The sequence below is a fragment of the Anolis carolinensis genome, unplaced genomic scaffold (genome assembly GCF_035594765.1).
Source record: "Anolis carolinensis isolate JA03-04 unplaced genomic scaffold, rAnoCar3.1.pri scaffold_10, whole genome shotgun sequence".
Taxonomy (NCBI): Eukaryota; Metazoa; Chordata; class Lepidosauria; order Squamata; family Dactyloidae; genus Anolis; species Anolis carolinensis.
In genome coordinates, this window is record NW_026943821.1 from 3207737 (window position 1) to 3230731 (window position 22995).

A 22995-nucleotide genomic window follows, 5' to 3' on the forward strand; every position below is an offset into this window, starting at 1 on the left:
ATATGAAATGAGCAAAATGTTTCAGCTTCTCCTACTTCATTTGCAAAATTTGAAACTGGGCTGCATCCAAGGTGGCTGTTTAGAACACTCTTGCTTTTTATCTTCAGTGGATAATGGTTACTATCCTCAAGGCTGGAAGTCCATGTGATATTCAGGTCATCTTCTCTTTCTTGTTCAAAATGCATAAAGGCAGCAGCATCTCAAAACCAAACAGGAACAAATCATAGGCTGTGATGTTTGGAGTTAGAATACCTGGCCATTGATTGCTCTAACTTTCTGGTCAGGCTTCTAGTTAAACTTATACAAGCCTGCAAAATGTATCTATATGTCTGCATTCTATCACATAAATAATATTACAGGACCAGCAGGTGCAGTGTCACACACACACACACACACACATATATATATATATATATATGAAAATGTCCTTGTGGCTTTTTGTCATTCACCTGCTGAATTCAATTTTTCATAGGGTTTTCTTAGACAAAAGTAGCTTTGCTAATAATAAATATAACCTCAAGCTCCTGGAATTCTTTGGTGGTCACCCATCCAAGTTATGGCTATACCTTTGTTTAGGAATTTGCAATTTCTCAACCTTGATCCTTCCTTGAGGCATAATCTTGAATGTCATTCCCTTGATGACATTGCACAACCAATTGATGCAAATATCCTGGTATTTGTAAATGGGATGCTTTGTGAGTTAGAAACCATGCTGCACATGAGAAGAATGTTCCCTTGCACTGAGGAGAAAATGGAGCACAGGTTTTAAGGCAACAAACTCAGAACTGATTTAGAACGCAAGTACTGTCCTCCAAAAAACCATTAGGCTGACTAATGCCATGCTTGTATTTCCAGTATTTTAAAGCTGACTTTTCTTGTCACAGTGGTAGTCAAGTTTGCAGATATAAAAGGCAATAAAATAGGGTAACACATTAAACCTTCAACAGCCTTAAAAGCCAAAGCCTGAGGAAATGAAACAGCAGCCATGCAGAGTATTACAGAATAATATTTTGGAAACAGTGAATGCGTATTTCTCTTTAGCTCCTATTCCTTACAAGTATGAGCACTTTATTTGTTCAAAATGCAAACCAAGGCACACAAACTCTCTCTCTCTGTTGGTCCTGAATATGTGGAGAGATCGCCCTGGAAGTGGGATTAGGCTTTAAAGGTCAAAACCAGTATTTTGTGCATTGGACCCAGAAGCCAGCAAGGAGGTCCATGTGATTGCTCCAAGGCTGAATTCTATTTTCCTTGCAGCTCTTTCCAGGTGGGAGGGAGACTACTGCCTTCTCTTTGTCTTTTGATCTTGGAGGCCTGCTTTAGACTGGATTGGCGCAGGCAGCTCACAGGCCGAAGCTCCCAAGGGCTGCTTTTTAGCACAGCAACCATTTTGGTATTCAGAATGGTATACTCACTCTGTTCCTGTACCATTGAGCACACCAGGCAAATAAGAATATGCAGAAGTACATATCACACACTCTCTACATGACCTCTGGAGATCTTGTAGGCGAAGTTATATTTGTTTCCCCACCCTTTTTCTGCTTTCTAGAGGGAGAATGAACCTTCTTCATGAGAGCCAGAGGGACGGAGCTGGTTTGAAAGTTCCCAGGAACAAAAAGCAGAGGAGTAAAAACAGATTCAAACCTTGGCATCATCTCTATTAAAAAGACTTTTAGCATGTTGGTTTTGTCTATGAGAAGGTTGTTCAGTACAGAATGGGTGATGGCTTGAGGCTTTTTTTCTTTTTCGTTTTTTGCAACTCTGGTGTTCTCTAGTTGATATTTTAGGCTTTCTGGGTCCATGAGAGACCTTTTATTTAAAGAAGAGGAGAATAGCAACTTTCCCGATCATGTAGAGTCATAGAGATGGAAGAGACCAAGAACTATCCAGCCCAACCCCTTGTGCCATGCAGGAAAATAAAATAAGAATCTCTTATCTTCCTTTCCCTCTTTAGAGTTCTCCCACAACACTAATAGTCGGTTTATTTCTACAAATTTTTTTGTAGCCACTGTGCTAAAGACTTATTGGATTTCATGTCTTTTGCCTATAATCCAGCAGCACCTGTATCTCTCAATTAAAGCTGGCCTGTCCTTGAAATCAGTTCCTTGGAGAAGTGGAGGAAAGGTGCTTTTAAAATATACACACAATGTAGTACTGCTCATGCATTTGAAGCACTTCTTGCAGCCAACTTGAGCCTTCCTTTGGGATCTGAAGCTCACTTTTTCCCAAGGCGTAAGCCCTTGCTAAGATGAGAGCTACGCTCTTAGCTGAGCCTTGTCTCTCCACCATTTCTCCTCTTTTCCCCTGCCTCCCTCCCCTTTATCCAGCCTCCCTTTCTCTCCAGGCTTAATAGGGGCGCATTCATTCAGGAGAGCGAGACCTGCTTTCTGAGTGCTGTGCTGATTTGGCTAATCCCAGATAGCTAATTCTCTTGTATGGGCCCAGTGAGGCAGGTTGCTGTGTGAACCACAAACACAGCTCAGCGGTGCTGCTGTGGCATTCAAAAGGGGGGGTAGTCTTTGATTTTTCTTGCTTCTCTCCACCCTTTTGCTTAACGGTGCTTCCTTATTTGCCATCAGTACTTGCCTTGACACATAAATAAAATTTTGGAGTGGAAGATTTCCATTTCTAAGGGCCTCAAATTTGGAACATTGATGCATAGATTTTTACAAATTATTTCTTTCCTAGCATTTAGAAGGGGAGCATCATTGGAGTGCTAAATGGATATGGAAAGAGAGAAAGGTTGAAATCCTTTAATCAGGACACAGTGTTTTTCTCAAATGAGAAGCAGCTCAGTCGAGACCTCTCCAAATTTGGTTCCTCCCCATGTTTGGACTTTAGTTCCCATCAGCCTGGCCAACAGCCAAGAATTCTAGGAGCAAAAGTCTAAAACAGGTTGAGAACCACTGGTCTAAAATATTTGGAGAACCAAATTGTGAGGGCCGTTATCTTCTAGGTTGTTTTATGGATAAACTGCATCCAAGTGAGTTTTCCAGTTGTCTTTTCTATCTGGAAGGAAGATGAGAGACCCTAATAATACTCTCTGCTATTTCTTGCTATATTCAAATGACTAGATGATTTTTCCTCCTCAACAAAACCAGTTTTCAGTGGGTTCCTAGCATTTTTGGTACTTTGAGTGGTTCATTTATCTCTTCTTCTCCACTTGGACTCTCCTTGGTTTGCACTGTAGCCCTGAAAGGTAATTGGGGTTTGGAATTTGAATGACTAACAGGGCCAAGTGAGAGGGATGCCTTCAAGGTTGAGTGAAGGCAGGAGAGAATTTAAGGCAGTGCCGAGTGGAAGTGACAAGGCAGTTGGCAGGCACAAGCTTAATGGCAAGAACTTAGATTAAATGATTATGGCTATAAACCTCGACTATTGTAATTCAGGCTTTCAGAACAAGAGAGATGGACGGATGTGTCGTGGAAAGGGAAAGCAGTCATTTATAACAACAAATCCTAGTGAAACGGGCTCACCGAAAATATATTAAGTCAATAGCAACCAGACATTTGAGGCACAAGCACTTAATGAATCAATGCCCTACCTCTTTCCAGCACAGGACACAAGGTGGTTCATGACTAATTTGAACAAAGTATAGCTCTTTAAAAGGTATTCTTGCAAAAATTAGATCATGGTTGAACAAACAGTTATGTTAGGAGATACCTTTAAAACATAACGAATCACAAAAAAGTGTAGATGGAATATGTCAAATGACTTTAGAGCAGTGATTCCCAAATTCTGGTTCTCCAGATGTTTTGGACATCAGCTCCCAGAATCTGAGGCTGCTGGGATTTGAAATCGAAAATATCTGAAGGAGAAGAATTTGGGAATTGCTGGTTAAGAGCCAAAGTTCTGCCTCACTAAAAAGATCTTGGCCTCCTCTGCTCTCCTTTTACTAGCAGGCAGAGTGAGTTTCCCATGGAGGTGAAGTCTCCTAATGGTTGAGTCATCATTGAGAAAGTAAAACTCTCCCCCAAAGACCTTAAAACATGGGCAGACTTCAAATGGACTAGACCCAAGTCATATAAGTCTTTGTAGGTCACACCAGCACTTTGAATTCTGTCCAAAAATGGATCGGAAGCCAGTGGAGCTGTTTTAGCAAGGAAATTGATGCTTATTGGATGTTTCTATATCTTGTTTAGAGATCTGGGAGTAGAGATCTACCATTGAGTGGGAAGGAGCATGATGATACACAAACATTTGGTTTTCAGTGACCTACATTGACCGGGCTGGCAAAGTTTGATGAAGCACCAGTTTGGGAAAATGTACTTTATGCATGTTCTTGCTTTGTTGGAGAGACAAGAGGGGAAACTGCCGGGTCTCCCAGTTTGCATTGGCTAAGATGAGCAGCAGACCTAGGTCAGTCCAGAACAGTTCCTGGTGCAGTTTTAACCGTACATGTTTCTGTTGTCAGAGACTTAAGTATTTTTAAGTATTAATGGGCATGTTTCCTGCTGATGAAAACTGCTAGCGAGGCTCTGATTAATGCCAAACTTTTCTTGCCTTCTGCCACCTCACACATGTGTTTAGGTGTAGAAAATAAGCTGTAATGTTAGTAGTGACTTAATGGCCTAATGAAGGGCCTTGCTCCGTTCACACACCTGTTTTAAGAGATGACCCCCCTCTGCTTTTGCCTGCCTTTTCAGGGCTGCTTTGGTGAAGTTGCTGGTGATGGCTGTGTCAGTTCTCTTTGCATTCCTGGCATGCTTTGCCTTCCCTGCTCTCCCGCTGGCTCCCCACTTCCCTTTGAAGATCTTTCAGGCGTTGGGGGTGGCTACATCGGCCAGGACTGTCTGCAGGGCTTCTAATAACCCACTTGAAATTGTTGCTCCTGGGTGTGGGGCGAGAGACCCCCATCTTCCTTCATTTGGGGATTCTTTTCCTCCTGGCAACTCAAATTCTATCTTAAAATGTGTGTGCACAAGCAAGTGACAAAACTACGGGCAAAAGTTCCCTTGGAAACAGAACTCCTTTGGGTTCTAGCTTCGCTATGTGGCATTCATACAGCACATACTTTCATGTCCAAACATTTCAGCTGTTTTTGTGTAGCAGTGGCTGTTTGCTTCTGATTCCCCCCAAAGTATATCAGGACAGATAGTCATGGTAGCCTTGCAGGGTTCAGATACAGTAAATCAACCTGTCTTTAGCTTGGCTCTGTTAAACTCCCATCCGATCAAGCTGTCATGGCTGACAGTGATTTGGACAGACTAGCAAAACTGCAAAAAACTGAGGAAAAAGAAGAATCAATAGTCAGAAGCTGACCTCTGCTTTTGAAGAAGACTTTGGATGGAAAAGCATGAACCTGTAGGTGAATTTTACCTTCCACACCTTTTCTGCCAGAAAATAATCATGTCTGGGCTGCAGAGGAAGCAAAGCCTGTAGAAACAGCCTCATAGGAACTGTCATGATTGCCCTATGGGAGTTGTACAGTAGAGTCTCACTTATCCAAGCTTCAGTTATCCAATGTTCTGTATTCAACGCAGTCTGCCTTTTAGTAGTCAATGATTTTGTAGTAAATATTGCAATGTTTTGGTGCTAAATTCATAAATACAGTAATTACTACATAACATTACTGTGTATTGAACGGCTTTTTCTATCAATTTGTTGTAAAACATGTTTTGGTGCTTAATTTGTAAAATCATAATGTAATTTTATGTTTAATAGGCTTTTTTCTTAATTCCTCCTTATTATCCAACATTTTCGCTTATCCAATGTTCTGACAGCCCGTTTATATTGGATAAGTGAGGCTCTACTGTAGTTCGAAAGCAGCTAAGAGTGAGAGCCATGAAAAACCAAGTAATATTTTTAGTCTGGACCATATATTCACCTTGTATTCTTAGGCAAGGGGCTTTCTCAGCGATTTTGCCTAGCATGTGTGTGTATGGATAGATAGAGTATAGATACACATGTACACAACATTGTTAATATTGGCCTGTCTCGGAAAGAATGTCTGAGAATAAATAGGAAATAACAGGAAATATTAGGGAATGCTCAAAATGCTGCATAATTCAGTACCAATAAGAATGCCATGAGCAGTGAAGCCCTGTAGGATGGCTGATAACAGCTCCACAATATTATTTATATAAGGAAGTAGATTATTCTTGGTGCCTTCTGAATCTGAAGCATACAGGAAGATGAGCTCACAGTTGTCCTATTTGTCCCTTAATTTTTTTCTTGTTATTGCCAAGTGGCAAAGGCACTTTTTTCGATCCTGCCGCAGTAAATTCCAGAACTGGCTCTCTGTATTGGGTTAGAATAAAGAGAACTGGATGAATGAAGAATTGCTTCTCTTAAGAGAAAGCCAGCCCTTCAATCCTGCGCATATATATCCTTCTGAAGTTCATACCTAGGCCAAGTCCCCCAGTTTTCTGAAAATGTAGTCTCCAACTCAAGGCAATGAGATCAGATTTGGCTTGTCTTGATGTGATTTGCCTGTAGACCTCACACAGGACAGAAAGAGACTCAGATCTCTTTGTGGTTGCAATTGGAGAAAGCACATTTGATTTGATGACTTTTATTGCTTTTGCTTCCACCTACTTCATGGCTGTTTTGGGGATGGGGATGTTTGGACTTTTTGATGAAGAAGATGGTGTTCTGCTTGTCCTAATTAAAAAATCACCACATGGTGTGTGTATGTTGACCTTTTAAGTTTTATGGACAGCCCAGTTACCTTTGGATCTTTGTCTGTGATACCCTTTCCACCAGGCTTTGTCTTCCCATTAAAAAAGAACAGAATGAGGAGTGAATTATGTAGACAGTGATTACCCCTTTAAGAGGTCTTCTGTTTTGCCTTGGGTTTTCTTCTTCTTCTTCTGCCCTGACAGCTGTGATTCTTCATGAAATGCGCAGGTTCGGATCCTTTGGTGTCAAATATATCTCTGTGGGACTGGAGGGGAAGCCGCTTGAGGAATGCGAGGAAGGGGCATCTGTGAATCCTTACCATCTGGTCATTAATGTTCTCTGAAAGCCCTTATCTCTTCCCCCTTCTTTCCTATCGCAGTTTGACTGATGAAAAAAACGTGTGGGTGGTGGACCTGTGCGGGAGGCTGGAATGGCCTAATGAAATCACTCTCAAGAAGGAAGGAGCTCTTGTCAGAACTTTAAGATTAAGTACTTAGAACAGAGATGGGCAGAAGGTGGTTCAGGGGAATCATGTGAAATTCCAGGAGTGGCATTCATATTTTAAACTAGCATTTTATCTATGTCATAGAATCATAGAATAATAGAGTTGGAAGAGACCTCATGGGCCATCCAGTCCAAGCCCCTGCCAAGAAGCAGGAAATCACATTCAAAGCACACACAAATATGTTAAAATAGAACTTTAAAATGTTGGAAGGCTGCTTTCTCCCTTCTCGATCTCACTTCCATGTTTGCCCTCCTTCATGATGTCTCCATGGCAATGCTGTGACCCTCTGAGTGGCTCCTATAGAGGCCCTGGTGATGCTCTAGCCCTCTTAATATTACAGTAGAGTCTCACTTATCCAACATTCTGGATTATCCAACGCATTTTTGTAGTCAATGTTTTAATACATTGTGATATTTTGGTGCTAAATTTGTAAATAAAGTAATTACTACATAGCATTACTTCATATTGAACTACTTTTTCTGTCAAATTTGTTGTATAACATGATGTTTTGGTGCTTAATTTGTAAAATCATAACCTAATTTGATGTTTAATAGGCTTTTCCTTAATCCCTCCTTATTATCCAACATATTTATGTTGGATAAGTGAGACTCTGCTGTACCTTTCTCTTTGAGGTAGCCTTTCTATCTGTATCCTGCCCTCTTGTGGTTGCTTTTGAGTGCTGCATACTTCTTTCGTTTGGGGGGGCCCTGCCCCTCAAAAGATATTGGTTTTCAGATGAAACCCTGGTGATGTTTTAAGTTGAATAAAGAAGGGTATGTCTGCTAACTTTTGTCCAGATCCATCAAGCCATGTAGGAGCGTTTGTGGATTAAACAAACCCATATCAATCAATAAATGCACACAAACCTTGAGTTTTACATAGATTGGTTTGCCATAGCTTTCTCCACTGAAATGTTTAGTACTTTCTGAACTGTTTTTCAGAACCAGGAAATGAACATCTGGTGATACAAGGGTACCAGTTTCCTGCTACCCCAATTTGCCAAAGTAGTCCACTTATGATTTAAAGTATTGTCTTAAATCAATAGTCTTTGTTTGGTTTTGGCCAGCAGTCCTGGAATGATGAGTCATGGCCCAATTATTTTAAAATTAGGGGTTGTAAAGTGTGAATTGATTGATTTTATATGTATTGTATCCTGAATTGTTATGTATTCTCACCTCGTGTTATGTGTGTTGTATTATAATTTCTGGTGGCTATTTCCCACCAACATTCATAGGGAGAGAGGGTAAAATCAAATAAATATAAATATGCAATGCTAATGATTTTGCAGTTTACCAGGGTGAGGGAGGCAGCTTAAGATGAATTCCAACAAATACTTTTCAAATGAAAGGAGCTATGGGGAAAAGATCCATGCATCTGGAATGGTGGAGCTGTTTGGAGTCTTCCGTCCTGTGTACTTCCTTGCATTTATTTATTCCCCTCATAGCCCATTTGCAGGTTCATTAGTCACAGCTGACTCTGTATCAAGCTGTGGCCAAGGGAATACAAAACAACAGGATTGAGATAGCAATAAATGGCCTTTTTGCACTTGTCACGTCCGATCTTCACAAACCGGCATGATGTTAACTCCAATCCCTTTTGGGAACGGAGGCTTAAGCAGAAGGATCACAGCTCCACCTTCCATGCTTGGCTTTTTAGGAGGGTTGAGGATTAAATATTGCTCTAAAGAAATATGCAGTTTAGAATCCTTTTTCCCCTGCAGGGAATACTGAGATCTTCCTTGGCGGCTGGTTGCTGCTTTTCGGTGCTTAATTCCAAATCTTTTCCCTTCTTATCTGCTTTATTTTGCCTGGTGCCAGTTACATCTTTGCCCAAGGCTATAGGGAACAGCTGGCCCAATGGGGAGCTGATGGATACGAATTGCAATGTCTCTTGATGTGTTCAAACTGGTTGCTGAATAATACTGCTGTGTTGGACATATATTTCCTCTTTTGGGTTTAGGATCAAGCGGTCTCTCAATGGGAATCCCCCCTTCATAGGTTGTCTGGATGAATCGCTGTCTCTTTGCTGGATTTTGAGAGCCATCGTAGGGCTAAGCAAGCAGGGAAAACAGCTGGGGAGAGCAAATTAAGCCTCGGTTGCCTGCAAACAACCTGCAGGGGAAAAGAGCATTTTTCCGAACTCTCCCTCCTTTTCTCCCCCACTCTTTTCTATGTCCTGAAATGCTTTCATTGCCTGATTAGCTCCACAGCACCAGAAATTGTGTTGCTCTCATTTCGGCTGTTTATAAATCCCTCTCTGTGCCCAATTTGGCTGGAGGGAGCCACTGCAAACATTGGAGCCACTATTTTTCGGCATAATCCCGAACGGAAGGTAAGCCTGTGTTTTGATTTAATTTCTATAGGTTGCACATCGAACCATTAAATCGGGACAAGAAAAGGAGAATTGCATCCTTATCTTTTTAGAGAGATTTATTTGCTTGTCTTCTTTGTGTTTCCATAATGTGTTTGCTTTATCTTCCATAGATGTACATCTCTCAAAAATCATTGGCTAATAAATAACATGGCTCCAAGAGTGGGTCTCTCCCTAGAAGCCAAGTTGCTAAGCTGAATCTGGGTGCATCTACACTGTCAAACAGATGCAGCTTGACACCCCTTGAACTGTCATAGCTCAGTGCTATGGAATCCTGGGAGTTGTAGTTTGCACTCTTGGGCAAGGAAGGTGAAAGACTTTGTAAAACTACAAGAATTCCATCGCATTGAGGTAAAGAGGGAGACTTCATTATAGGTGGATAGATTCAATCCCAGGAATCCTCTGAGTTGTAGTTTTGCAAAGTCCTTTGCCTTCTTCTGGTGACTCACCAGACTACAACTCTCAAGGTTCCATAGCATTAAACTAAGGCACTTAAAGTGGATCCAAACTGTATTCATTCTGTAGTGTCGATGCTCCTTTGGAGGCCTCTCATCCATAGGGTCTCCATAACTTGTGTCTGCTTGACAGTTAGCAACAATATCTCTTTGCATTAAATAAATAAACTTCCGGAGTGTTTGTTTTGCCCCTTGTCTCCTTCCTGCTCTCAAGTATGCAACAGTCTAGAATTTGTTACTCAATAAAAGGATAGTGTATTTAAAAACAAAGCCTCAATTAGAGCTTGGCTGCACAGTCTGCTGCCAGCCTGCATTAAAATCATCATTACAGCAAATTCCTCATGGAGGCTATTGGGAGACAGAGATTGATTACACATAAATGAAAAGGGATTTTGATTTCATTACGACACATTTATTACTTAAATCTCGGTTGTCGAGGCTTTTGTCCAGGTTGCTGAGGTTAGTTGTCGATATATTTTGCCTTAAGATACTGCCTCTGGTTTGTCTTTGAACGGAGAGCGATTGAAGTCAAACCACTTGGTTCCTTGACCATAGAAGGCTTTGGGTTTGAAGCCCTTTCTATCAGCTGTCTCGTCCACAGCCTAGAAGTGATGTGACAGCTTGGCTTCAAGCTAGATCGGGATCTGCCACATGACCTATATCCTTCTTGTAGGGTTGCTGCCGTTTAGTACCTTTTAATTGGCTTCAATCTTTAATTAGGATAGGCTTTAATGCAATGCACCATGTCACCACAAATGCTTCAGTAAGTTCAGAAAGACAACGCAGGGGCAAAAAAGACAATGAATTCAATCCCCTGACAAGGTTTCAACAACTATGCAGTTGCAACAACTCCACTAGCTGCCGGTTTGTTTCCGGTCAGGGTTCAGAGTGCTGACATATAAAAGATATTGACAAGCTGGAGTGTTTCCAGAGAAAGGGAATCAAAATGGGTTGTTGTATGTTTTCCGGGCTGTATGGCCGTGTTCCAGAAGTATTCTCCTGACGTTTCGTCCACATCTATGGCAGGCATCATCAGAGGGTGACCTCACTCTTCAGAGGATGCCTGCCATAGATGTGGGCGAAACATCAGGAGAGAATACTTCTGGAACATGGCCATACAGCCCGGAAAACATACAACAACCCTGTGATCCCGGCCATGAAAGCCTTCAACAACACACGGAATCAAAATGGCCAAAAGCCTGGAAATCATGAATCCCCCAGAGGAGTGACTTAAGAAGCTGGATAGGTTTAGCTTGGAGAAGAGAAACTCGAAAGGGGACCTGAGAGCCAGGTTTAGATATTTGAAAGGGTGTCATATTGATGAAGGGGCTGCTCCAGAGACTAGGACACGATGGAGTGGCAGGTCCAAATTGCGAAGAGATTCCACCTCAACATTTCGAAGAATGTCATGATGATTAGAGCTGTTTGACTTGGGGAATTTGCCTGTTTGACATTGCTACTTCAGAGTCTGATGGAAGTCTGGATGGCTGTTTTGATTATGTGTTCTTGCATGGCAGGGGGATGGACTGGCTGGCCCTTGGAGTTTCTTCCAGTTCTGTGATTCTGTGGATGTCCTATCCAATTCAGATACCGTCTTTCTGTTAGGCTTATCTGTTAGCTGCGTTGAGTGTCCTTATAACTGCTTTGAGTCTCCTTGTGGAGAGAGAAAGTGGGATATAAATAAACATCACTGTTGTCGTCATCATCATCAAAATAATCTAATATGAGCATGCCTGGACCCTGAGATCATCAAGAGGAGCTCTTTTTTCATCTCATTAGATCAATAGTACAGTTGGTAGAAGTGTAACGCAGCCCCTAGACTTTGAGTTCCCTTCACAAGGAGGGCAGAATTCCTTGCTTAAGAGAACCCTGTGAAATTGATGGTTTCTACATGTCACAAAAGAACACACACACATATTGGTTAAAGCAGTGCCTCCCAAATTCTAAGCTTCCAAGTGCTGAGGACTTCAGCTCACAGAATTATTATTTATTATTACTGTTTTATGTTTCTTTATACCCTGCCCTTTCTCTCCACAAGGATACTCTTGATTGTTGGCTAAATCAGGGGAGTCTTCTGGGAGTTGAAGTCCAAAACACCTGGATTACTAAAGTTTGGGAATCACTGGGTTAAAGGGACCCTCTTAGCTGATTTTAAGAACATATATGTAATTGTGTCTGGCATCATAAAAACTCAATGATTCTTCTTGGGGTGTCTTGTGTGAAGTGTGTATGTTGCTGCTTCTTGTCTTGATCCCTGCTTGTTCTCGGAAGGCTAGAACTGACTTAACAGCAAATTGGATTGTGCTGCAAAGAGGCACAGATGCCCATTCCATGAGAAGCAAGCAGGGTGTGCTCTGGACAATTTAAATGACTCAGTTCCAGTCATCTGGCATTGGGAATTAACCCTGCTAGGAAGGGAACAGATAAATATACCAGTTTTGGAGCCCTGCTGGGATATTTTGGAAATTGACTCATTGTGTGGCAATGCAGAGCCCTGAGTCCAACAGAATAGAGAGCCTACTAACTTCCCAGAAAGTTTCGGCTGACTAACACTCTGTTTTTGGGAATGACTAAAGACTGAAAGGTTAGTGGACCTGATTCAGGTTACAAGTGTCATTGTACAGTGTAAGGCATATATGAAAGAAAAGCAAGTTAAGGTTGAACACTCTGGAACCAAAAGCATAATGAATTTTAATTTTTTTGGAATATTTATATTTTCCTACTAGCTATGCCCGGCCATGCATTGCTGTGGCATTGTCTGGTGGTGTTGGTGAGAACTTGTTGAGGTAGTGGTGGTATTGAATGTCTGTTGTATGGTTGTCTTTATGTTTAGTATGCATTTGGTTGTTTGTGTACTGTGAAAGTGGTGAGGGTAGAGGGGGTCTATGTCCCTTTGTAGTATTGTATAGTATTTATACGTTGTCCATGTGTTGTGAATGCTTGGATTGTGTCCTGCTGCATAGTAGAAAGGGTTGGACTGGATGGCCCTTAGGGGTCTCTGCAAACTCTTGTGCTTGTCCCCTGGGCTGAGTAGGTTGCTAGGAGACCAAGTGGGCGGAACTTAGCCTTGTAACTGGCAGCAATTGGATAAAAACAATTATTCCTCTCCCTCTAATTAGGACTTTATTTTTCTTTTCTTTTTGTTGTATCAACCTAGAGCCGTGGATGATGGGTTGTGTTGTCAAATTTCGAGGTTGGGGGGCCTGTAGTTTTGTTGTTTTTGTCCGCTGCCCTGATACCATCACTCTTTTATATATATAGATTGTATAAATAATGAGATATGGTGGAGGTGGGACCCAAGTCTAAACACAAAATTCATTTTATATCTCATATGCTCATAGCTTAAATATAACGTCATACAACAACGGTATTACGTTCAATTGTAGTAAGTTAAACAAAGTACATGTTCATTGAACCATCAGGAAACAAAAGTGTCACTTTCTCAGGCACCCCTCTAGACAGTTTTGGGTTCTGGAATATAGTATAAAGAATTGTCAACCTGTATAAAATATCTAAGTGGAGAAATAATAGCACATTGGTGTTTTTATCATGCTGATGGACAAAACCATTCTGGTCATAAGCCAAGGTTATGTTTTTAATTAATTAACTATATTTATATCCCGCCTTTCTCAACCCCTGGGGGGACTCAAGGCAGCTTACAAATGGCACTACATAGTGCCTACAAGATAAAACATAAAAAGCTTACATTAAGCTTAAGATAAGCATACATTAAAAATATATTTACATACAAGTCAATGTTAAGACACAGCATCCAAAGACAAGGTCTAAGGCCGATCCAGCAGTTGGATGAGGCATCCTTGGAAGCATTTACTTTCCAAGAACACAAGTGGAGAAATCTTGCTTTGGTTGTGTGTTTGGTACTTGCACAGATGTGGGTGAAATGCAGAATGGAAATCCGAACCAATGTGCCACTGGGCACGGAGAGCTAAATAGATTTCTAATGGCTTCTTTTCCCTATGGAAGTGGTTTGGTTCTGCTGTTAAAACAGGAGCATTCTGACCATTCAGCATTTTCAGCACGTGTTTTGTGTGTGTGTGTGTGTGTGAGAGAGAGAGAGAGAGAGATGCCATTCTCTGTGATATCCAGGGCTCTTCCTTCCTCAGTGTTTTCTTCCACCTTCTGCATTTCAGGATTCACCCCTACCTTGACCTTTCCCCCCTCTTCCCACCCTCCTCCTTTTGATGTCGAATGAGGAAGACATGCCTTGCTGGATAGGCTGGTTTGTTTTCAAACCTCTTTGCCTCATTGGCTGGAGGCTGTAATCTTGGGGCCGTCCTGGCTCTGCTTTTCCCTGGCTTCAGTTCTTCGGCTTCTCTTAACCCCTTCCTCTTCTGTAAGATCATGCTGGAACACAATCTCAGTACTTCCTATTGGAATGGCTGCTGTTGGTGGAAACAATAGCATGGAAATCTCAAGAGCTTTGAGTCATTACTGTGTTTGTGTGTAAACCCTTTCAAATCCGGACACATTTCAAGCCTAGTCTTGGGGCTTAGAGAAATTTGTGTCTCTTTTAACTTGGGATAAAGCATTTGTACCATCCAAAACCGCATTGCTTCTGTAGGTTTAATAAATGTGTTTGAAAAGTTTTGAAACTTAGTTGAGTGGGTTGAGAGCTCAATTCCTGCTCTGCCAGAACATGGAGCAGAGAGGATCTTTGCAAACAGAGGCAGGCACCTTTGCTTATTTTCTTCCAAGCCTAGGGACCATTTTTCTCTCTGCCAAAAAGATAACATCCTTCCGCTCCTAAACGCAAGCAAGATGGTGTTAAAAATACAATACTTTTCCCAAAAATAATATTTCCGCATAGATCCTCCGGAACATTATGCACGCTCCAGAAGCACTCTCTGGCTGCCAAGCTTCAGATTTCATATCTCATAATAATAATAAAAAATATATTCCCACTTGGATGGCATTGAGCAGAACCTAGCAGCCATTTCAAAGCTTCTGATTCTTACATTTTTATATTCTACTTTATTTTAAGTTTTATATATCTTGCTATTGATATAGTATACATAGTTTCTTATCGATTACAGACCTGTAAAGGTTTTCCTCTGACATTAAGTCTAGTTGTGTCCTACTCTGGGGTTGGTGCTCATCTCCACTTCTAAGCTGAAGAGCCAGTGTTGTCTGTAGACACCTCCAAGGTCATGTGGCTGGCATGACCGCATGGAACACCATTACCTTCCTGCCATGTGATCTACACACATTTGCATGTTTTCAAACTGCTAGGCTGGCAAAAGCTGGGGCTAGCAACAGGAGCTCATTCCGCTCCCCGGATTTGAACTGCCGACCTTTCAGTCAGCAAGTTCAGTAGCTTCAGTTTAACCCACTGTGCCACCAGGAGCTTCGCAAACCTGTTAGCCTGTTATAAATGAATGTGTTGTTAAATTCAGTACTGGTAACTAGCTTGAAGCGACTGGATGACATTTTTGTTTTAAAAAGAAATACAGTACTAGGATTCTTTCCTCCGCACTTTCTTTGGCTCTTAAGAGCTCCAGGCCACTCCCTGCCTCACCTCTGGTGTATTTAAATCCTGTTTCTAAGATTGGAAGCATAGTCAAGTGAAACTGGGAACAAGTTGACAGAAAGGTCCAAAGTCCCTGTTTCATTGACTCTGCCTCAGTGTCCTTGCAACTGGCGTAAAGGGAAATGCTCATGATATGTAGGCGGGAAGTAGATATCCCTTCCGATTTAACATCGACCCAATGCAGCAGAAAATGCAAAAATAGACAGAGGGAAGGTGTGTGAAGGAAAGAGGTTTCAGTGTTTGCCTGCAGATAAAGGCAAACTCCGCTGAAATTCCAGGATCCTTTTATAATGTGTAAATATTGAAATAATTTTTTTTCCGTGTCAGGAGCAACCGGAGTTGCTTCTGGAGTGAGAGAATTGGCCGTCTGCAAGGACGTTGCCCAGGGGACGCCCGGATGTTTTGATGTTTTACCATCCTTGTGGGAGGCTTCTCTTATGTCCCGCATGGAGCTGGAGCTGATAGAGGGAGCTCATCCGCGCTCTCCCCGGGTGGGATTCGAACCTGGTAGCCTTCAGGTCAGCAACCCAACCTTCAAGTCACGAGGCTTTTATCCCCTAGGCCATCGGAGGTTCCTGTTAATGTGGAAAGATGTCCAAAGAGAGGTGGGTTGTGTCTGTTTTTCTAGTTGGAAGGATCATTTACTGTTCCTATCACCCATCCCAAGGCTAGGATGTATCCAAGTTCAAGGAGACATGTTTTACTAATGATTATACTCTTTTTCAGAAGCGATTGGGAATGTGCCTTTCATTTAATTCTCTTTAGAATGTATATAGGTTGGGCATCCCTTCTCAGGAATTCCAAAATCTGAAATTACTCCCAAAATTATGGTGACTGGGGCAGAGATGAATTTTTGTTTTGATTGTTCAGACTACACAAACTTTGTGCCATGCACAAAATGACTAGACATATTGCTAAAAAAATACCTTCAGATGCTGTGGGTAAAGTGTGAAATAAATATAGATTTTGTGTTTAGACTTGGGGCCCCAGATATCTCATTATGTATGTAGTATGCCAAAGTCCCCAACACTTCTGGTCCCAAGCATTTCGAATAAGGGAGACCCCACCTCACCTGGAATAAACGTTTGTCCAGTTCTGGACAGCACAATTCAAGAGGTTCCTTCTTTGAAGGCTTTTCAGCAGAGGCTGGATGGCCATCTGTCAGGGGAGCTTTGAATGCAATTTTCCTGCTTCTTGGCAGAATGGGGTTGGACTGGATGGCCCATGAGGTCTCATCCAATTCTATGATTCTATAAGAAGTCTATAGACAAGACGGGAAGGAAGACTGAAATGCCCAAAGGTCTGGAAACCATTGATCCCTCTGAGGAGCAAGCTTGTGTTTTTGCTGTTTTAGAGATTAGGACACAATGGAGCCATGAGTTTAAATTGCAGGAAAAGAGATTCCACCTCAACATGGTAAGAGCAGTTCGATAGTTGAATATGCTGTTGCTTGGAAGTCTCCTTCCTTGGAGGTTTTTTAGCATAGGCTGGATGGCCATCTGTCAAAGGGCTTTGACTGTGTGTTCCTTTATATCAGAAGGGAGTTGGACTGGATGGTTTGGGGGTTTCTTCCAACTCTGATGATTTATAAACAGTCCAGCTACTTTGCATTTTGACTTGACCCCCCATCCTATTCTCTGATGGTGAAGTTTTTTTATGACCTTCTCTTTTATCTTGCTGTTAGGGTTTTTACTTGTAAAATTCGTGCCTGAATCTGTTTTATTTTATTGTTGTACTGTTATTGTTTTGCCTCATATTTTATCTTGTTTATACCTTGTATTCCTTTGGGCTTGGCCCTGTGTTAGCCACCCTGAGTCCCTCCAGGGAGATGGTGGCAGGATACAAAAATAAAGTATTATTATTATTATTATTATTATTATTGTATGACACAGCAAACAAGATAGATATGCTGGATTTCGTGTCACAAAACCACAAGTTGAACACTTCCCAAGTGTCTAGGACTGTGTGATGTATTTTAGGATGATGCGCGCAGATCCCAGTAGGGTGGCCTTTTGCAGTTGGCAGATGGTAATTTTGTCAATGTCTATTGTTTCAAAATGCCAGCTGAGATCTTTTGGTACGGCACCCAATGTGCCGGGACCACCTTCACTGGTTTCTGCCAGAGTCTTTGAAGTTCAGTCTTTTGGTCCTGATAGTGGCTGAGTTTTTCCTGTTGTTTTTCATCAATGCGACTGTCACCTGGGATGGCGACATCAATGATCCAAACCTTTTTCTTTTCCACAACTGTGATGTCTGGTGTGTTGTGTTCCAGAACTTTGTCAGTCTGGATTCGGAAGTCCCACAGTATCTTTGCGTGTTCATTTTCCAATACTTTTGCAGGTTTGTGATCCCACCAGTTCTTTGCTGCTGGGAGGTGGTACTTGAGGCATAAGTTCCAATGAATCATTTGGGCCACATAGTTGTGCCTCTGTTTGTAGTCTGTCTGTGCGATTTTCTTACAGCAGCTGAGGATATGATCCATGGTTTTGTCGGTTTCCTTGCACAGTCTGCATTTTGGGTCATCAGCTGATTTTTCGATCTTGGCCTTAATTGCCTTTTTTCTGATGTCTTGCTCCTGGGCTGCAAGGATCAGGCCTTCTGTTTCCTTTTTCAGGGTCCCATTTGTGAGCCAGAGCCTTATAAGCTTTTCCTTCAAGGAACTTTCCATGCAATTGAATTAATAATAATAATAATAATAATGATCTCTGTGTATAAAATTACTCTTGCTTTAAGATAGATATGAAACAGCAATGAATTGCATATTGAGGTTTGGATCTCACCTCCAAGCTATCTCCAGGTCCAAAATTCTTCCGGTCTTAAGCACTTAGAATAAGGGACATTCAACCTCTCCCCATCAGTCATACGCACCCAGCATTATTAAGCTACCCAGCAGGACCCATTGAAGGATTGAGCTTGTGTGTTGTCTTCCTTCCTCTTCCTCCTCCTGTGTTACACTGCCATAGGAAAACAAGGCAACCGCCCTCTCCCCTGCCATTGAACTCCGGCTGCTGGCGGGAGGGGCGGGGCTTCTGGCCTTGCAATGTCAGGAAACTTAAATAGTAGTTGAGGGAATGCGGACGGCAGGATCAAGTGTCTGTTACGGGGACAAACCAACAGACTTTCTCCTCTCTCTGAGTAGAGGCGAAAACCTAATCCCCACCTTCCAGATCGGAGTGCAATATTTCTCCTTTTGAAATACTTTCTCCCTCCTACCCCACCCTCCTTTACTTTGAGACTTGTTCTTCTCCCGTTTACAGGAAGTCCTGCAATGATAGAGGTGAGTATGTTTACTCCTTCCTGGTCATTCCTTCCCCCTTTTCTTTAGAGTTTCAGGAAGGGTGGCTTCTCCATCCTCACTCACGTCTTTCTCTCCTCCAGTTGATTTTTCCTTTCCTTGGAGATGGATTAAACTTTTACAAAGTTGGGAAGAAGAGAGAAAACTTTCTTGCAGGAGAAGTGTGGAGGGAGTTTTTGTTCTTTCTCTCCTCTCTGATAATATTGTGTTTGTGATTTTATGCAGAAAGCTTTCTGGTAGTGGGAGTTTTTGGTCTACATTTAGCTTCCATTTAGTGTTATTTTGTGGAGAAATCCCTTATCTGGGGGGAAAAAGAGGGCTCTTTGTGGAACTTTCTATTCCCTCTTAGTTTTTCCTCTCTTAAATTTTTTATCATGGATAAAAGCAGCCCTTGCCCACCGCTTCTCAAAATGGATAGGCTTTGACAGCGTCATGCGACGATGGCAATGTAATTACAGTTTTCTTCCTGAAATTGTTTTCCGTGGGCGTCTGCACCGCCCAGTTGATTGTGGCCTGAACCATTCATTCGGGGAAGGTTTGGGAACGGGGTGAGGCTCTCTTGCGGCTCTAAAAACTCAATAAGTTGTTCCTGTACTCCTGAATCTGAATATGGATAGCCTTTTTCACATTTAACCCGTCTCCCAATTAGATCATTTCTTCCTACATACCTTAAAGGTACAGAGTCCTGTCAAATACTGAGTGTTAATTAGTTGATTAGGGCTTAGATGGGAGACCACCAACGAATATCAGGTACTGTAGGCTCTGTTTCAGAGGAAGGAACTGGAAAAACTGCTTCTGAGTATTGCTTGCCTAAGAGAACCCTATGAAAAATGCATGAGGTTGCCGTAACTCAGCAGGAGACGTGAAGGCACACACAGACAATTAGATAATACAAATTTTAGGCTCCCGTGGGTGTTTGTCTTCCTATGTAAACATATATTGGAGTTGCAAAGTGTCTGGCTGTGAGAAGTTCTTGAGAAGAGGCTGTGGAAGGAAGGAAGGGAGGAATGGAGGGAAGGAGATACTGGAGAGACAATGCTGGAATCAACACAGTTTTTTAAGGTTGAGCCAGATGGTGGTGTGTTTTCTGTAATTTACCAGGTTTCTAAATGGGTTTATTGAGTTTTTTACTATGTATTTTAATAGGTTCTGTATTTACTTCCATTTTAATATTGGTATGATCTGGGTTTTGATTTACGTATGGTATGATTTTAAGTGTTAGCTACTTTCAGTCTCCTTTGGGAGAGAAGAAGCGGATATAAATATTACTACTCATAATAATAGTAGTAGTAGTGATAGTAGTAGTAGTATTAATAATCAACAAGGACCAGAGGTCATGTGCTACAGTGCATCGTGCAGCATTTATCAATGGACACCTGCAGCTGTCCCAGGTCCTAGGAGAGCCATTCGTCAACATATGCCCCATATATTGCTTTACAATTTCCATCTTCCCCAGACATGTTCCATGCACATATTGGACTGAATCTTCCGTCCTCCCCAGCCATATCCCCCATATAGATTGACTACAACTCCCATCCTACCCAGCCATATTCCCCATATAGATTCGACTACAGCCCTCATCCTTCCCAGCTATGTTCCCCTCATAGATTGGACTAAACTCCCATCATAACCAGCACACATCAACCTTGTGCACGTTGGATTACAACTCTCAACCTCCTCAGCTATGTTTCTTGCACACAATGGACTTCAACTCCCATCTGCCCCAACCATATTTCTCACAGGCATTGGAGTACAACTCCTATCTTCCACATTCAGTCTTATAGCACATCTGGGAGGCAGAAGATTTTGGTGGGAGGACTTTCTTTGACCTTCATTCTGCCCTTGATTTCCTAGGCCTTTTCTGCTCCTTTGTTGACTGGAATCTTAAGCAGGTAGAGGAAGGAATTGGCAAGATTTTATACCTATCTCCATAATTCAACAAGCAACATGAAGGCACACCACACACATTTTCAGCATTAAGAGACTTAACTGATTCGAATCTAGCACAGTTCTTCGGCTGGAAGCTGTTGTTCTTAATTGCATTAAAATACTTGTACCTTATCTCCATCTGTATGTTCATGCAGCCTACAAAATAATTACAGATAAATCCCTCAATAGTTAGAAAAGCTCCTGCCATAAATACTCCAGCTTGTCTCCAAAGGTGTTTTTTCCCCTCTTTTGTAATCTTAGTTGAATGCTGATATTTTTAGATTACAGGTTTCTGCCTGTGTTAGAATCCCCTAAGTACAGTGCCTTCTTATCTGAGGAGAGGACGGGAGAAGCTTTCTTGGCTCCTTGAAAACAAGAAACCTTCATTTCAAAAGGAATGTGGTTTGAAAAACTGTCTAGATATATCTGGAAGGATATTAGAAAAAGAGCTGGAAAAAGAGACTTCATTGAAAAGCCAAATGAAACCAAGGTGGCTCATGATCACAGACTGAGAAAAATCAACCCTTAAGCCTGTTTACTGCTTTACTTTGCACCATTGGAATCCAATAAATCCAGGGATGTGATGTGTATTTTATTGTAATCTTGTTATACATATCTTCACCCTGTTTTCAGGCTACAGTTTGGATGTGGGCTGTTTCTCTCTTGAAAATAAAAGCATGTCATCATATAGCTGGCATGTGTAAACTTTGGCCCTCCAGGTGTTTTGGACTTAGACTCCCATAATTCCTAACAGCCGGTACCATACATCAAGGGAACCACTGACTGCATAGGGAAGCTGATGACAAAACACAACCTACAAACAGTCTACAGACCCACTAAGAAAATTCAACAAATGCTACGTTCAGCAAAGTCTAAGAGAGATCCTATAACCACTGCAGGAGTCTACCATATACCATGCAGCTGTGGACAAGTCTACATAGAGACCACCAAACAAAGCATTGCCCATACACTAATAAAAGAGCATGAAAGGCACTGCAGACAAATTCAACCAGAGAAGTCCGCTGTAGCAGAGCACTTGATGAACCAATCTGGACACAGAATATGATTTGAGAACACAGAAATACTGGAGCACTCTGACAACCATCATGTCAGACTATGAACAAAATCTGTTTACTAGTTTTAAAAACACTAGAATCAAGACAATAACGAATACCACCCCCCAAAAAAGGAATTCCAGACAGGAAGTAATCAAGTGTCAGTTAACACCTCCCAAACAAAAGATGCCTCCAAGCAACAACAACTAGGCTACCTCTATGCAGATACTCTCACTGATTGACTTTGCAGCTGCAAGCCTACTCAATGCTAATCAAGCTTTGTAACTATAACATTCACACTTGCTTCAGATAGACAAGGATTATTCCTCGCATCCTGGACATTCCACAGATATATATACACTCCACTTGCCTCATTTCTAACATACCTCTGAAGATGCCAGCCACAGATGCAGGCAAAATGCCAGGAGAGAATGCTACTGGAATATGGTCATGCAGCTCAAAAATGCACAGCAACCCAGCCAGTAGGCTGTTAGGAATCGTGGAAGTCCAAAACACCTGGAGGGCCAAAGTTTGCCTGAGCATGATATGTATATTTAAAGAGAGTCTAAAATTCAGTGAAGAGTGGCTCATAAGAATGTTTATGGGACCTGAGGAGGGGTTGAAAGGAAGGAAGTGGAGGCAGCATTGTGTAGGCATTTGGTGGCCAACTTCCAGGCATAACAGGGAATGTAAGGAAGCAATAAACTTTTGTGGCTGCTGAGAACAGCAGAGTTGATTCTTCCATCGGAGTTATGGTCCCTGAATGGGGAGAAAAGGTGGACATAAAATGGGGGTCTAATATTGTAAGCTGTCCATCCCCTTTGACATATAGAACTCCTTGGTGGAGTTCAAAATATATTAGATGGAAACGACAAGACATACCAACAACAGAAGATTGAATTACAAACGTTTCTGAAATGGCTGAAATGGACAAATTAACTTTATCTCTACAACAAACACATGCACAGAAACTTCAAGAAGAATGGAAACTCTTTATTCCAATTTATAAAGAATCAGAGGAAGGGGACCACAGCAGTTTTGTTGACTAAAAATAGTACTAATGGTATATAATAGTATAGCTAAAACGTTGGATATATACAATTAGTATAACATAATCTAAAGGGAGTATGATAATAAGGTAAATTTCTATAGACAGTGAGTGTGAGGTTTATAGAATAATTTCTACAGGTATGTGTTTGGTATATATAAATTAGTGT

General features: G+C 41.7%; 1 protein-coding gene across 4 annotated transcripts in view; it reads left to right on the plus strand.

Annotated features, from left to right (window-relative positions):
- Positions 1-22995, plus strand: part of pak4 (p21 (RAC1) activated kinase 4) — a 74720-nt gene that overhangs the window by 7810 nt on the left and 43915 nt on the right. Inside the window, exon 1 of one of the 4 annotated variants that reach the window (XM_062962093.1) lies at positions 9439-9457. The exons of 2 other annotated variants lie outside the window; for them this stretch is intronic. The gene's annotated coding sequence lies outside the window, so the exon portion shown is untranslated. Of the gene's footprint in view, positions 1-9438; positions 9458-18554; positions 18777-22995 lie in introns of those variants that run through there. One more of the 4 variants, XM_003228904.4, reaches the window with a different exon arrangement.